The sequence below is a fragment of the Oculina patagonica genome, chromosome 12 (assembly GCF_052425735.1).
Source record: "Oculina patagonica isolate OP01 chromosome 12, crgOcupat, whole genome shotgun sequence".
Classification (NCBI taxonomy): domain Eukaryota; kingdom Metazoa; phylum Cnidaria; class Anthozoa; order Scleractinia; family Oculinidae; genus Oculina; species Oculina patagonica.
In genome coordinates, this window is record NC_135769.1 from 672,609 (window position 1) to 687,742 (window position 15,134).

General features: G+C 38.6%; 1 long non-coding RNA gene and 1 pseudogene across 1 annotated transcript; one reads left to right on the plus strand and one right to left on the minus strand.

Annotated features, from left to right (window-relative positions):
• Positions 1–1,583: 1,583 nt before the first annotated feature.
• Positions 1,584–11,088, minus strand: LOC144633111 (uncharacterized). The gene is made up of 3 exons (XR_013567002.1): positions 10,983–11,088; positions 8,558–8,629; positions 1,584–2,995 (listed from the first exon to the last, which is right to left on the minus strand). It is a non-coding gene; the product is annotated as an uncharacterized LOC144633111 (long non-coding RNA).
• On the plus strand, positions 5,556–7,213 carry LOC144632774 (uncharacterized; annotated as a pseudogene).
• Positions 11,089–15,134: the final 4,046 nt, after the last annotated feature.

A 15,134-nucleotide genomic window follows, 5' to 3' on the forward strand; every position in this document is an offset into this window, starting at 1 on the left:
TACCCCATATGTTCAGCTACATTTTGCAACCCTGTATTTTAGACTAGATTCCAAAAAAAATCCTTACCCTGATCCCTATTGCAGTGTCAGTTGCTTTTACGGTTGCCGTAATGATTTGCATTTCAATGTGCAAGCATCTTTCATTTCCAAGTGTCAATTAATATTCTTAGTCTAGACTAGTTCTACATCCCAGTAAGCAGTTTCCCGGGAAAAGACTACCTATGCTAGACCAAACTGCTATTATATCAGTACCCCATCCCAGTCAAAACTGCTTGAAACTATACCCTTCACACCGTCACATGCAAATATATTATGGGAGTACGCCGATCCCCCGCCCGGGCTGAAATTTCACCATTTTGTTTTTTCCCGTCATTCTCTGTGTCAGTGCTTGCGCGGACCGTATCAATTTAATATGGCGTCGCCTGGAAGACGAGCGAACGACAAAAATTTTCTTGAAGCTTTTCGCTTTCGTTAACAGGACATCCAAGTGCAAGGGAACACAGAACGCAACAAGATACGAGTCAAAAAGCTTCAAAACACTCGAAGTATATAGTTGGTTTATTGCCTCAAAGATGGCATATGTATTCTTAAGAAGTATTTTAATATTGACTTAAGAATCACTTTTCGCCAAGGTCGTTACTGTTTTACATAACAACATGAGTGATTAAAAATGACCAATTTTATTACAATCATTATCTAATTTTTATTACCTTTATATCATTACAGCTGAATTAGGGCAAATCTGACAAACTAAAGCAAAGAGCAGCAATGACGATTATTTAAGTTATTCAAACGAAAGGTTCACCTAATCAATCACTAATTGCAATTGTTACAACAATAAGAAGAGCTTGCTTTCAAGAGGGTGTAAACGGGGTTAACTGTTAAGCGTACAATAACGATTTTCTACTTTCGTAGCCGAATGGCACAATCTGTACTGGCTAACGTATAAACGGAAGTCGACTTTTTAGCGTATGCGGTACTTGGAAGATTTTAACCCTATTCAGACCGGGGGGGGCTTTTGAGGCCCGCGCTGACTTTGAACTTTTATAACTTTTTTAAGATTTAACCAAACGCTGCCAAACTTTCTGAGTTTTCCTAAAATTTATCTGGCAACAATTTAGTAGGGTTGGATGATGTGTCAGGAACTTGACATCACCATGGCAACGGCATTTTGACAGGCATGTTTTCCAAAATTTGTCATTTTGCGTGTTTCTGTTAATAAAAATAAACTTAAATGGGATAATTTTTACGTTTTTACGGGTTTAAAGCACATTTTTATTCATTTTGAGTAATTTGCATTGATTTTGGGTGGTTTTCTGGCATTTTGCAAAAATTTTGAAATCCAAGATGGCGGATCCAAGATGGCGGCTGTTTTGACATCATGATGTAATTGTCACGTGATGTGACGTCACCATCACACGTGACGTATACCAAAAGAAAGAGTTTCGGACGTACAATACATCCTATAAGTTTCATGGTGATTGATTAAATATTCTGGAAGTTACATAGGGGGGGCTTCCGAAGCCCCCCCCCCCCCCCGGTCTGAGAAGGTCCAAAAAAGCCCGGTCTGAATAGGGTTAACGATCACATTTCAGAGAATTTCTAGGACAAATTAAAATGTTTTTAAGAAAGACGGTAAATTTCAATTCACTGTGTTCACTAGCTCTTGTTGAGACCAATTCCAGTCCTGATCGTCCTAACAAGCTCCGAGCTGTGGTTTCGGTTATCATTTCAAGTGTTTTAATTTTTTCAACAATTTTCATTTTAAAAACTTACTTTTGTTTATTTTGCAAAAAGATACCATCCGTAGCTGATAAAAGTTGTAAAATAGCCCAAATTAACTGACTAATCTCCTTTCTTTGTTGTTTACTAACCAAATGGCATTTTTCCTGCAGTTTACTGACTAAAGCTGTGTTCACATTTAACCCCAAACATGTTTAGAATAAACGTATACCTTTTTTCCGTATACCTTTTTTGAAAAAGTGAACCCCTTTCATATACCTAATTAAGAACACTGCATCCGTTTTCTAAACTCTTGTAATGAAGTTATTGAACAATAGTACGGGAGAACAAGAATTGCCAGAAAATGGTGATAAGGCGTTGGAAATTATAAATTGATTTGAAGGTCCTTTTGAATACCTCAATGACCGATTTACCTGCCCCTGCCACTTGTTAAATGTGAATTGGAGTAAAATTTTAAAAGGTTTAAAGAACAGATTTAAACAAAAATTTGGAACGACTTTTAACGGGTTTCACGCTACATGGAAATTAAAACAATTCAGTCAGTCATTTTTGTTGGTTTTCACTTGTCCACAATGACCCACAATATGACTCATCAGTTGATGCATTTAATGACTTCCACAAATTATCACATTATTATGTAAACTTCTGTATCTGAATCGTCATCTGAATTTTCGTACAAACTAAGTAGGATGAGATCAATCATAAAACCAACTCCCCGATATGACATCGTGATACTTCTTGTCCGCGAATTCATCAAATACTCTCTTTGCAAAGCCATGGCAGTTATTAGTCAACCAATTATAACTTTGGTGCAGTTCATTATTACTGTAAAGAAACGATATCAAATCCCTCATGGTTTTCTTCCCCTCGTCATAACTTACTCGAAGCAAAGGAGTCTTTCGTTTTTTACGTTTCACATAATCTTTAACCCAGGAAGGATCGCGGCTCCTTTGAATTAGAATTTTGCCGCTATTCTTCTCAATGGACCACCACCAATTTTCTGATTTCACCTGGACAAACTGATGGTTGAAGACCCATTGAGTAATTTGCCCAGAGTAAATCAGTGGAGTCTTATAAACATAAATATTCCGAATCGATTCGCTGTCAGTGAACTGCTCCATCTGCGAGTACAGTGAAGAGGAATTGAACTGATACACGGAACCATTAGGGTTATCGGCTTCTGAGTAGAAGAACACTTTTCCTGACCAGTTTCCACCTTTGGCAGCACTGTTTGAAAAAGACATTCCAAAACCTGAAAGACGAAAATCCCAAATTTATAAAATGTCTGGCGAACATTTATAATTACATATTATTCCAGGCTGTTTATAGCTGTAGTATGATAGGGATTATATACGAAAGCTATTTGCCTCAATTTTACAATACTTTGTTTCCTTTATTCACTCATTAACAGCTAGTTAATTCAAAGTCAAAACTAGAGAAAATATGACAAATAGCGTGCAACTAACATGAAGAGAAATTTCATCACAAAACCACTGCCCCTATGTGACTGCTCGTCTGTTTTTGTGAGGTCATAGCTAGAATGGCTTTTCCAAACTCAGAAATCCACTTGGAAAACTGGAACCCAAGCACTCCAGTGGGCATGTGCTTACGGTTAGTTCCACTTTGGTTTGCTTGCGGTTAGTTTTTATTTCTTATTAATGAAGGGTAGCACGATATGCACAATTGAGTTCTAGTGTCCCAGCGGATTTCTGATTTTGGAGTATCCATTCTAGACACGTCCCTTTTTGTCACCAACCGTGGACACTATTCCGTCACAGACGACGATTACTTTTTTCCGATTTCCCAGTAAACATTTGGGTCGCACCGTTTATGGTTTATGCTTTTCATATGCATGGGTTTTCGTTTCTTCAATCAGGTGTACACACGAACCATACAAGAATTAAATTAACTAATGAGTGGGATATTCACGGTATGCCACGAGAAAGCATTGCATTTTCAGGGATCCCGTTTCTCTCCCATGCACATATTAAAACAGGTACCAGATGGAGACAGAGACTCTTCTCCGTTTGCTTTTCGAATCTAATAATAATAATAATAATAATAATAATAATAATAATAATAATAATAATAATAATAACAATAATAATAATAATAATAATAATAATAATAAAAACTTGCTAATGTTCGTAGGGACATTATCAAGAGTAAAAGACTCACGGAAATGGAACTTGAAACCATACGAGCAAACGTAAGGCAAGCCACCTCCACTCCAGAGAAAATGAACAGTTTAAGACCTGGGATTGAAGACACTGACAAACAAGAAATGGTCGAAGCAAATGTGGGTGAAAACACTTCCACATTACCTGAAAGTGCTGGAAGAACACAAAAACCTACAGAAACAAAGTCAGATGAGAGTTTGATAGCAATGAAAAATGATATAATGAGAAAGTGGGAAACAGTCAAATACCAGGAAATGACTGAGAGACCACTACTGCCAAAGATAAAGAAAGATCGCCGTGCCCGTGATGCAATTGACATAGCCGACAAAGCCATTAAAGAAATCAAAGAAGGCATCGATGGACCACTCACTATAACTGACATAAACCAAATTGTATACGCCACTGCCTCGATAATAACAGAGAAAATGGGCCTAAAACCAAGACAACACAGCCGCATAGGAAAAAAAAAACAAAAGAGCCTGCTTGGAAAGCAAAAATTAAGAAAGAGATCCAAAAGAAGCGAAGTGACCTTTCGATTCTGACAGAAATACAGAACGGTTCAAACATCAGGGAGAGAAAAAGAAAAGAGATCGAGAAACGCTACGGCATCAAAAAACCTGGAGATGTACCAACTATCAAAGAAACATTGAAACAACAAATACAAGCTAAAGCGCAAAGGATAAATTAAGAGATTTGAAAAAAGAAACAAACATTTCAGGCAAAATAAGATCTTCAAAGAAGACACCAAAAAGTTCTACCGTGAACTGGGAAAGAAAAAGATTGATGTGGATGAACCACCGCAGCCTGAAGAAGTTGTTGATTTTTGGAGTAACATCTGGGAGAAAGAAAAATCACACAACAAAGATGCTGCATGGATAAAAGGGCAAGAAAACCTGCACAAAGACCTTACGGCCCAAGCATGGACAGCAATAAGTGTTGAAGAGACCACCTGTGCTATCAACAAAAGCAGTAACTGGAAATCACCTGGAAAGGATAAAGTCTCCAATTTCTGGCTTAAACATCTTGTCAGCCTACATGAAGACCTAGCAAAAGCCTACACAAAGGTTTTTGAACACCCCGAAGAAACACCAGAATGGCTTACCGAAGGTGTTACATATCTGCTACCAAAAACAGAAGAAACAAAAAACCCAAAGAACTATAGACCAATTACTTGTCTTCCCACGATGTATAAGATTCTGAAATCCATCATAGCAGAACGAACATACACTTTCTTGAGTGAAAACCAGCTCCTACCATCAGAGCAGAAGGGCTGCAAGAGAGGGAGCTACGGATGCAAAGACCAACTCCTGATAAACAAGATGATTCTGGAGGACTGTAAGACCAAGAAAAAGAACCTATCCACAGCCTGGATAGACTATAAGAAAGCTTTTGATAGTGTGCCTCACACGTGGATAATAAAGTGCATGGAAATCTATAAGATCTGCCCTGTGACTGTCAACTTTATCACAGAAAGCATGAAATGTTGGAAGACAACTTTACACCTAACCATGCTGAAGGGTCAATAACATCAAGGCCTATCAATATCAAAAGTGGAATCTTTCAAGGAGACTCTCTCTCTCCACTCCTATTCTGTCTTGCCCTCGCTCCACTGAGTTCATTACTAAAGGCATCCACTTATGGTTATGAAGTCCAAGGTAAAACAATCAGTCACCTTTTCTACATGGACGACCTAAAAACCTATGCAAAAAGTGACAGCCAGCAAACCGGCGTACTCAATATTGTAAAGACATTCAGCGATGACATCAAGATGGAATTCGGGCTGGAAAAATGTGCTAAAGCTGCATTCAAAGGAGGAAAGCTGACAGAAACTTTCGACCTGCAACTTGACACTGACACCTGTATCAAGGAACTAGACCAAGAGAACACATACAAATACCTTGGTGTGGATGAAAGTGATGGTATACAGCATGCCAAGATGAAAGAAAAAGTGAGGAAGGAATGCTACCGCAGAGTAAGGATGGTCCTAAAAACGGAGCTCAATGCTGCCAATAGATTTGAGGCAATCAACACCTTAGCCATCCCAGTGGTGACTTACAGTTTTAACATAATCGACTGGAAGATGAGTGAAATCAAGAGGTTAGACACAAAAACAAGAAAACTACTCACCCTATCAAAGATGCATCACACCAAAGCAGATGTAGACAGGCTCTACCTCCCAAGAAATGCTGGTGGTAGGGGTCTTATCCAATTAGAAGCCTCTTACAAAACAACCACGATAGGGCTCGATACATACCTAAAGAACACAGATGATGCCCTAATCAAACTAGTGCAAGAACATGATGGCAGAAAGAAATTGTACTCTATACAAAAGCAAGCAGAGCAATTCAAACAAGAACTAGACCTACAAATCCCAAACAAACAAGCAGATGAAACAACCACCATATATGCAAAGAGAACCAAACAAATGGCACGAAATAAGACCCAAGAAAAATTAACAAAGCAGTGGGAGGACAAAGCTCTCCATGGGAGATACCCAAAGAGGATAAAGGAAGCAGATGTCGACCACCACAAAACCAACCAGTGGCTAAAAAGCAGTGGACTGAAGGCAGAAACAGAAGGATTCATAATCGCAGCCCAAGACCAAAGCCTAGCTACCAGATCATACCACGCCAGAATTATCAAAGACGGTACTAGCCCCCTATGCAGGATGTGTAACAAATACGACGAAACAATCGACCATATCGTGTCTGGGTGCCCTGAACTTGCGAAAACAGAATATATCCACCGACACGATAAAGCAGCCGCGTATATACACTGGAAAGTCTGTCACAACTATAATATAGAGACGTCAGAAAAGTGGTATGACCATGAACCGGAAACAGTTACAGAAAATGGGGATGTCACAATATTATGGGACATGCCCATACACACAGACAGGAAAATAACAGCCAACAGACCAGATATAGTGATTAAAGACCACAAAACGAAAACCTGTAAATTTATTGACATGGCAGTACCATCAGACAGAAACACATCCGTGAAAGTCACTGAAAAACTATCTAAATATAAGGACTTGGAAATCGAAACAAGCCGAATGTGGGGCATGAGAACGGAAACGATACCAGTTATCATTGGAGCACTTGGAGCTATCAAAAAGGGACTAGAGAGTTATATATTGGAAGAATCCCCGGCCAAATAAGCATCAGTGAACTACAGAAGATAACCTTGCTGGGTACAGCGCATATTTTGAGGAGGGTGTTGTCAAGCTAAAAACTGGCTACCCTTTAGTGCCCCAGGACCATGGTTTGGTCTCGGCGCTAAGGACTTTAAGCAAATTGCGTAAGGAACATAATAATAATAATAATAATAATAATAATGGTTTATTTGCATTCCAACAATATTGGCTCTTCTATGCAAACTGAATTAAAAACTAAGATATAAGAAAATATATATCTTCTAAAAAAACTAAGATGTATATCTCTAATAGAAAGGCGTTTTTTCCCGTTCTGGTCGTGGAAACTCAGTATTCTTTTTTCTTGGTGATTCAAGAATTGTCACTGTCATCAACTGCCTTGCCTTATCGAGCCTTACGAGCGACTTTATTAATCAGCTTCCGTCGATCTGGCTCAAACTTCATTCAAAGTTTATTTTAAGCCATGTTTTTCACGATTAGTGCAAATTGTCCATAAATAGATGCCGTTTTAAAATTACAACAATAATTACTGTGATGTAATGTATATAAAATGATTCATATATGAACTGCGGATGTATATGAAAGTGATAAATGATCGTCGCAGTGAATTTCCAATTTAAGCAATTGGAATAAAGAAGCCTGAAAAAAAAATTCAGGGCTTCAACGGGATTCGAACCCGTGACCTCCGCGATACCGGTGCGATGCTCTACCAACTGAGCTATTGAAGCCACACATTGGGAGCGAGGTCAATTGTGAGTTCATATTTTCCCGTGAGAGGAGTGAAATGATGTAATGTATATGAAATGATTCATATATGAACTGCGGATGTATATGAAAGTGATAAATGATCGTCGCAGTGAATTTCCAATATAAGCAATTGGAATAAAGAAGCCTGAAAAAAAATTCAGGGCTTCAACGGGATTCGAACCCGTGACCTCCGCGATTACCGGTGCGATGCTCTACCAACTGAGCTATTGAAGCCACACATTGGGAGCGAGGTCAATTGTGAGTTCATATTTTCCCGTGAGAGGAGTGAAATGATGTAATGTATATGAAATGATTCATATATGAACTGCACCGGTAATCGCGGAGGTCACGGGTTCGAATCCCGTTGAAGCCCTGAATTTTTTTTCAGGCTTCTTTATTCCAATTGCTTAAATTGGAAATTCACTGCGACGATCATTTATCACTTTCATATACATCCGCAGTTCATATATGAATCATTTCATATACATTACATCATTTCACTCCTCTCACGGGAAAATATGAACTCACAATTGACCTCGCTCCCAATGTGTGGCTTCAATAGCTCAGTTGGTAGAGCATCGCACCGGTAATCGCGGAGGTCACGGGTTCGAATCCCGTTGAAGCCCTGAATTTTTTTCAGGCTTCTTTATTCCAATTGCTTAAATTGGAAATTCACTGCGACGATCATTTATCACTTTAATAATTACTGTTTAGATTAGTAATAATAATATACCTTTATAATTGTCGTTACTTTCGTCTCGACGGAGGAGTCGTTCGAATCACAAACGTATTTCACGTTCTGGACCTGAAATAACAATTGAAAAGAAGGATCTTTAAAAATGTACGTGTTTTTAATCTCTTATTTTTTTTTACTCTAAGGACTTTGTTTTGGCACTTTTTGTATGGAAAGCCTGATGACCAATTGTCTGCATAGAAGGTTGTCAATTCAAGCTGTACATTCTGTCAGAATTCTGTTGGATTTTGGACTGCAAGCTTTCATTACTGATTATTCCGTCCCCTACACGGCAACCATCCTAACGCCAATTTCATACACAAAAAATTTCCTTTGCACCTCATTCCTTGCACGTTTTTTTCTCTAGGACTACAAAGCAATAGTCTGGATAATCTCAAAGAGCCTTCTTGTGATTATGGAAGTCGAATGTGGTATAAATGCAAAAATCGGATTCACACTACTCGCTATGTGATTACGGAATTCGAATTGATCCTTATTTTTTTCTTTGATTTGTTTGAGCGATAAGTAACGGATGAAGACAGCAGCAACAGTGATCCGAATGAACTGTCGATTGAACAGCCTAACGTGTGCTTAAGCACATGAAACGTCTGAACAAACAGACCGAGCAGACGAAGGTCGAAAGTGCAGAAAACCATCCATAAGACTGACTGACTAGAGGGTTTGCTGACTAGCTGGTAAAGAAAGGTCCTAATAGTTATGTTTTTGTAAGTAACAGACGCAATATGCACAATCGAAAACACAGAAAATCGTCTGTGAAAATAACTGACTATGGTGTTTACTTGGTAGCGACCTGTTGTCCTTATTATATTTTATCACTCAGGTAATTGATCCTTATTTCTAAAATCGGCTTCACAAAACGCTCCCGGCTAAATTCGACTCGTCTGCTTACACCCTGAATTGTTTAGCACGATGTCCAATTAAGGAGGCTCGATTAGTTTTTTTTTAACACTTAGGTGGTTGTTTTGAAAATGAAAATTATCTTGGAAGCCAATCTTCGATTTTTGCCAAACTACACCATATAAATGATCACCAAGAGATCTTGTGATCACATATGACCAAAATTTGATTTTTTACTGGTTTCTTAGTAACAGTGAATCAGGCTCGTTTTAAAACAAAAGAAAACGACAATCGTTGCAATGGTAACCACTGTTACTAAGAAACCAGTAAAAATCAAATTTTCGTCATACGTGATCATTATGGTGTAGTTTGACAAAAATCGAAGATTGGCTTCGGCCTCCTAGATAATTTTCATTTTTAAAACAACCACCCTAAAGCTATAAAAAACTACATCGAGCCTCCTCAACATTACTACTCGAATTTTCGTTTAAGAAACAAACCTTTCGCGAAGTACAGTTGGCGAGGGAAAAGAAAATTCACGTAGAGGCGATCAGTAAACATGAATGACATTTTCGACTACAAAATTTCATTTGCATGCGTCAGATTTATGAAACAAAATTGCTATAAGTTAAATTAAATTTTTTATCCATTTTTGCACTCTCTTGTAATCGATAGAAATAGATTAGATATTTGAAATACTGAATCCCCGCTTTTTTTTTTGCAATCGAACGATCATACGGAAGCCAAAGATTGATCAGACAGAAATTCAGTGATGTAGGATTTAAAATGTACAGTCGATTGTTCAAAGTAAGGAGTGCCTAGATTACCGTTTATAAACACAGGCGGTTCTAGGACAACCCCTTCTTCAGTGTCAAAACGATAGTGAACGCTCGTGCTTGCGCCAGTTACATGCACTCCGGTTAGCCTGATAACGCTCAGGGTATAGCCTCTATAACCTGTTTACAGTTAGCTCTCAATAATGGTATCGGGTTTCGCTTCTTTCGTTAGTTTCGTTTCGGTGGTTTCGTTTCGTTTCGTTTCGTGTTTTAGTACATGCCAATTCCACGAGGTTCCAAGGTCTTGTGGATAAAAATGGGCCACAATTGACCTCTCTCTCTCTTGTGGCACTTATTCCTATTACTTGCTTGATCACAGACATGTCATAGAATTGTTGCCCGGATTTTCGCCACCGGGAAACTTTCGATGCTGATGATATCCTTACACTGAGCGGAGCCTCGCCGAATCGGTCTGAAAGTAGACTACGAGCAGTCCCTATTTTTTCGCAGAGTCCGTCGAGCTTGAAGCGAAATTTTTTTTCGAAGAGTTCGTCGCTCGTAGTCTAGTCTGAAAGTCCACGACAAGCTAGTTTCTCCAATGCACATGGCGTGGCATTTTGTACAGAAGGCTGCGTACTGTACTTACGTCAGTAGATTTAGACTGTACTTTTGTTTCTTTTTTAGTCGCCTATTTGAACTGTTTACCACTTCTGATATTCAAGTTTACATGAAAGTACAGCTAAATTAGAACTGAACTCCAATACGCCAAAAATAAACTATACAGTACTTACAATTAAGGATATTTTCAACTTATCCTGGAGCAATTCAGTGCGCCAGCAAATCTATTAACCAGTTTAGGGCGGAAGTGAACGCTTCTCGACAAGCGTGAAAGTGAAAGTGCATATGCAAAGCACATATAGGGTTATATTGACGTTTTTGTCTCACCAATTAACGACAAGCACGTGATTTCTCGGAAATGGCAACGACGGCATAGGCTGTAGCGTGGGCTGTAGACATGGGTGGCATTTTGGTTAGACGCATTGTGAAGTGAAAATTGTTTTCTTTGGAAGCATTAGTATACCGTCGCAACTGACCTTCTTACATTAGCATATTTTCGTGGAGCGTCTTGAAATAAACGACAATAAAGTATACAATTTCTAAAGGCTTAGTAAATGAGGGGTTAATATTCGATCATCTTTTTTGACAAAATTAAAGGCATAGAAATTTGGTGTATCGAAGTGATGTTTACCCTTTCGCGTTTATCAGGTTTGTTTACATGCCTAGTTCGTTACACTTGCGCTTCCAAACGGTCTGTGACAGTGTCTCCGATCTTTTTTTCAAGCCTTGTTTTCTTTTGAAACCATTCTAAAGTTTGATGTTCACAAACTTGTGACAGAGCCACAAATCGGAGACCTATTCACATCTTTCGGAAAAAGCAACACTTGAAACATAACTTAAAACTTTCTTTATAGTTCTCACGTCTTGGCAATTTCAACTATGACAATGACAGTAAAACTTGTGAAACGTGATGTGTTGTTAGGTAAGTAAGTAAGTAAGTAAGTAAGTAAGTAAGTAAGTAAGTAAGTAAGTAAGTAAGTAAGTAAGTAAGTAAGTAAGTAAGTAAGTAAGTAAGTAACCTTTATTTTGACACGATAAAAATTTAGAGCTGATTAGCTTGTGGGGTCGTGTATAAAATAAACTAGAAATGAATTAAAAATACTAAAATTCAAAATACTAAAATTCTTTACTTGTTCATTAAAAAAAATTTCCCCTAAATCCACTGCAGTTCTCTGACCTCGCTTCCTCGGAGTCCGAAACCTATCACCGCTTTCGTGCATACTGGTCATATTGTAATTATATTTGATTCCTCATTTTTAGCGTTGTTTCAAGTTTTGAGTGTCTCGATCTGTAAGCGTTCATTGTAAATAGGGATCACGGAGCCGAGGGGGCTGGAGGGAATTCCGCCCACTCTCAATAGTCTTGGGAGAATTATTGATTGTACAAAATTGTCTTTTCCAGCACACAAATATATGATGTAATTAACGTAAACTTTGTATTTTATGGAGCGAGGGGCTTATATAAAGATTTTCTGGGAAAGCCCTACTTAAAGGCGTGCGTCAAACGAATGCAATTGAGCATTTTACCTTTTGCCAGCCGCTCGGATACGCTAATTTTCGGGGAAGTAAAACTAAGTAAAATTAATATCGAATAATATTATTATAACAGTATTGAAAACTGATCGAAGCTTTATATAGTTGAGGATTATATCGTAATGATTCAAGTTATTAAAACCCGGGGAGGCTCCACCCGAAAGGTGTACCTTCCTTAGCTTGGAACTTTATGAAAGAATAGGGTAAGGTATAACAAAAAGTAGGAACAGCTACGCTAATTCATCTGAGTAAGGTGTCACTCGATGAAAAGTTTAGAAAAGGGATGCAATTTTTCTGCTGTAGGTGTATGAAAGGGTAACCTTTTTCTTTCTATTTAAAAGGGTAAGAATGGACATTCGGGAGGAGCCTACACTTTTAAAAAAAATGTATATGTAATTTATTTACCCACGTGACACGGAAGAGCTCAGGAGCTCGTTAAGACGTGTACGTGCATCCAAGGTCGATTTGGAATTTGGAGTGTTGGTTTTTGTGGAGGGAGGAAAACCGGAGAACCCGGAGAAAAACCCTCGGAGCAGGAACGAGAACCAACAACAAACTCAACCCACGTATGGCACCTGAGCGGAATCGAACCCGGGCCACATTGGTGGGAGGCGAGCGCTCTCACCACTGCGCCATCCCCTGCTAGTGCCGGACTTCCCCGAGAATCAAACAAAACTTCTATACCAATTGAGATTGAGACAAATGCGAAGGAGGCGATCTCACGATACAACAGCAGTGTTAATGCACAGGGAACCCAAACGCTGTATTAGTTATTCATAATCTTAAAATAAAAATGTTCTTATTTACCTGCGTTCCTGTGGGTTTTTTTTACCGGTTTGGGGGCGATTTGAGTCAGAGCGAAGGCGGTTTACGTTGCGAGTTTTAAACGGTAATCGATCTGTCGCAATGTCATTATGACGCGCCTCAAGTTTCAATTGTTATTAACTCAAGCTACTAACACCATTAACTATTAACTCTCCTCGCGGGGAGTTTCGTGTTTCAATTTAAATGGTTAATAGTTAATAATAACAGTTAAAGAGCAGGAGGGCATTTTGCGTACGCATGCGTCGATATGGGCTAGTGCGCACGACAGAGAAGTTCTGCTATCGATTGTTTACATATTTTTTACAATTTATGGCCTAATTTTCAGCTCAAAATAAAAGGTGTTTTAAGTTTTATTTGCTGTATACGATACTAAGAGTCTTTGCTTTATCTTCTGACAACAACAAGCATACTTTGGTGTCGGCGTGCCGTTTATCTGATCGACTTTGTCTATGTGTATTAAACATTGCGCGTGGACATTATGGCGACCGAATGTCGAGAACCTAAATACCTTGCCCATGTTTTTAATAGCTGGGAGATCTAAACGGACAAAGCGCTACGGCTACTTAGTACAAAACTATAAAACAGCAGTTTTAACTATACGATGTTATAATCAAGTATCCCAGGTTTGAGCGAGTGGTCATGATTTTGTTCAGATTTTTCATAAAATTGCAATTTCATCGTTCTCACGATGCAAAAATCTCAAAATCTAACCTTGATCTCCAGCGTCTACCGATGATATATGGAGCCTGAAGTACTCGAACTATCGTCTAATGCTGCGAAGGTAGCGTTAAAAAATGGTCTATTGTGGTAATTTTTAGCTTTCTTTAACGTACGTTCTCGCTGGTTTATTCTAACAAAGAAACTATCGTTTGTGATTATTTCCTTAAACTTAAGCATTGGTCAAAATAACTTCACATTTCGATGTACCACAATTATTCCGTTGAACAAGAAAAGAATTACTGAGATCGGTCTTAATTTTAAAGTGTTATGGTAATTATTTGCTGGTAGACTATTTGTTTACATTTTACTATGTTAATTAGTACATTTTTGGCTCCTTTATCAAAATCTAACCTTGATCACCAGTCAAAAAATAGCATGAAACGAACAAGCGATATATATATATTTCAGAAACATTCTAATAACTGCTGCATAAAATGTCTTAAGAAATAATTTTTAACTATAAACAATGTTATTTTCAAATTTTCATTCAACGTTTGTTTCTTAAAGATTGATGTTCGTTCTGTTATAACGACTGTTTTACTTCTGTGTCGCCTAAATGTGATTTAAAGAACTGCAGTTCTTGTTCCAGGAAACCCTGTTTGCCAGTCGAGGGCAAGTTGGATTTGCTTTAGAGTCATCAGTGGGCTGCATTATCATGTGCAGAACACCCAAACATGTCTTACCCCTCAGGGAAAACCCTTTTCTCTGGTGGCCGTCCCTTTGGGCAAAAAATCTCCCGACAAGCTATAATATTGCTCGCACTCTGCCTGTATTACAGCAATTGATTTGATGTGAAGTTTTGATCCTAATATATCACACTCCAGCACACGAATAAATGTTTTCCTCTTTTTACGGCCTGTTTGATTTTTGTCGGTGAAGGCTTTCCTACCTGTCCCACATATTTTCCCATTATTTGCAACAACGATCCCGAAGCAGGCCAGAAAATCTGCTTTATAATAGACTTGCCACACACAAAACACTTTTTCTTAGCGAAATTTACGTCTATATTAAATTATGTGACGATAAACAGTACCAAAAACAAAGTTTGAATCTTCCGCGCCATTTTTATTCCCAAGATCACGCGGTCTTTGTACAGCGGTTGCACGCATGCGCCCGCAAAATGCCCTCCTGCTCAGTTAAAGTAAAACTTGAGACGTAATTGAGGCGCGTCGTATTGACATTGCGACAGATCGATTACCGTTTAAAACTCGCAACGTAAACCGCCTTCGCTCTGACTCAAATCGCCCC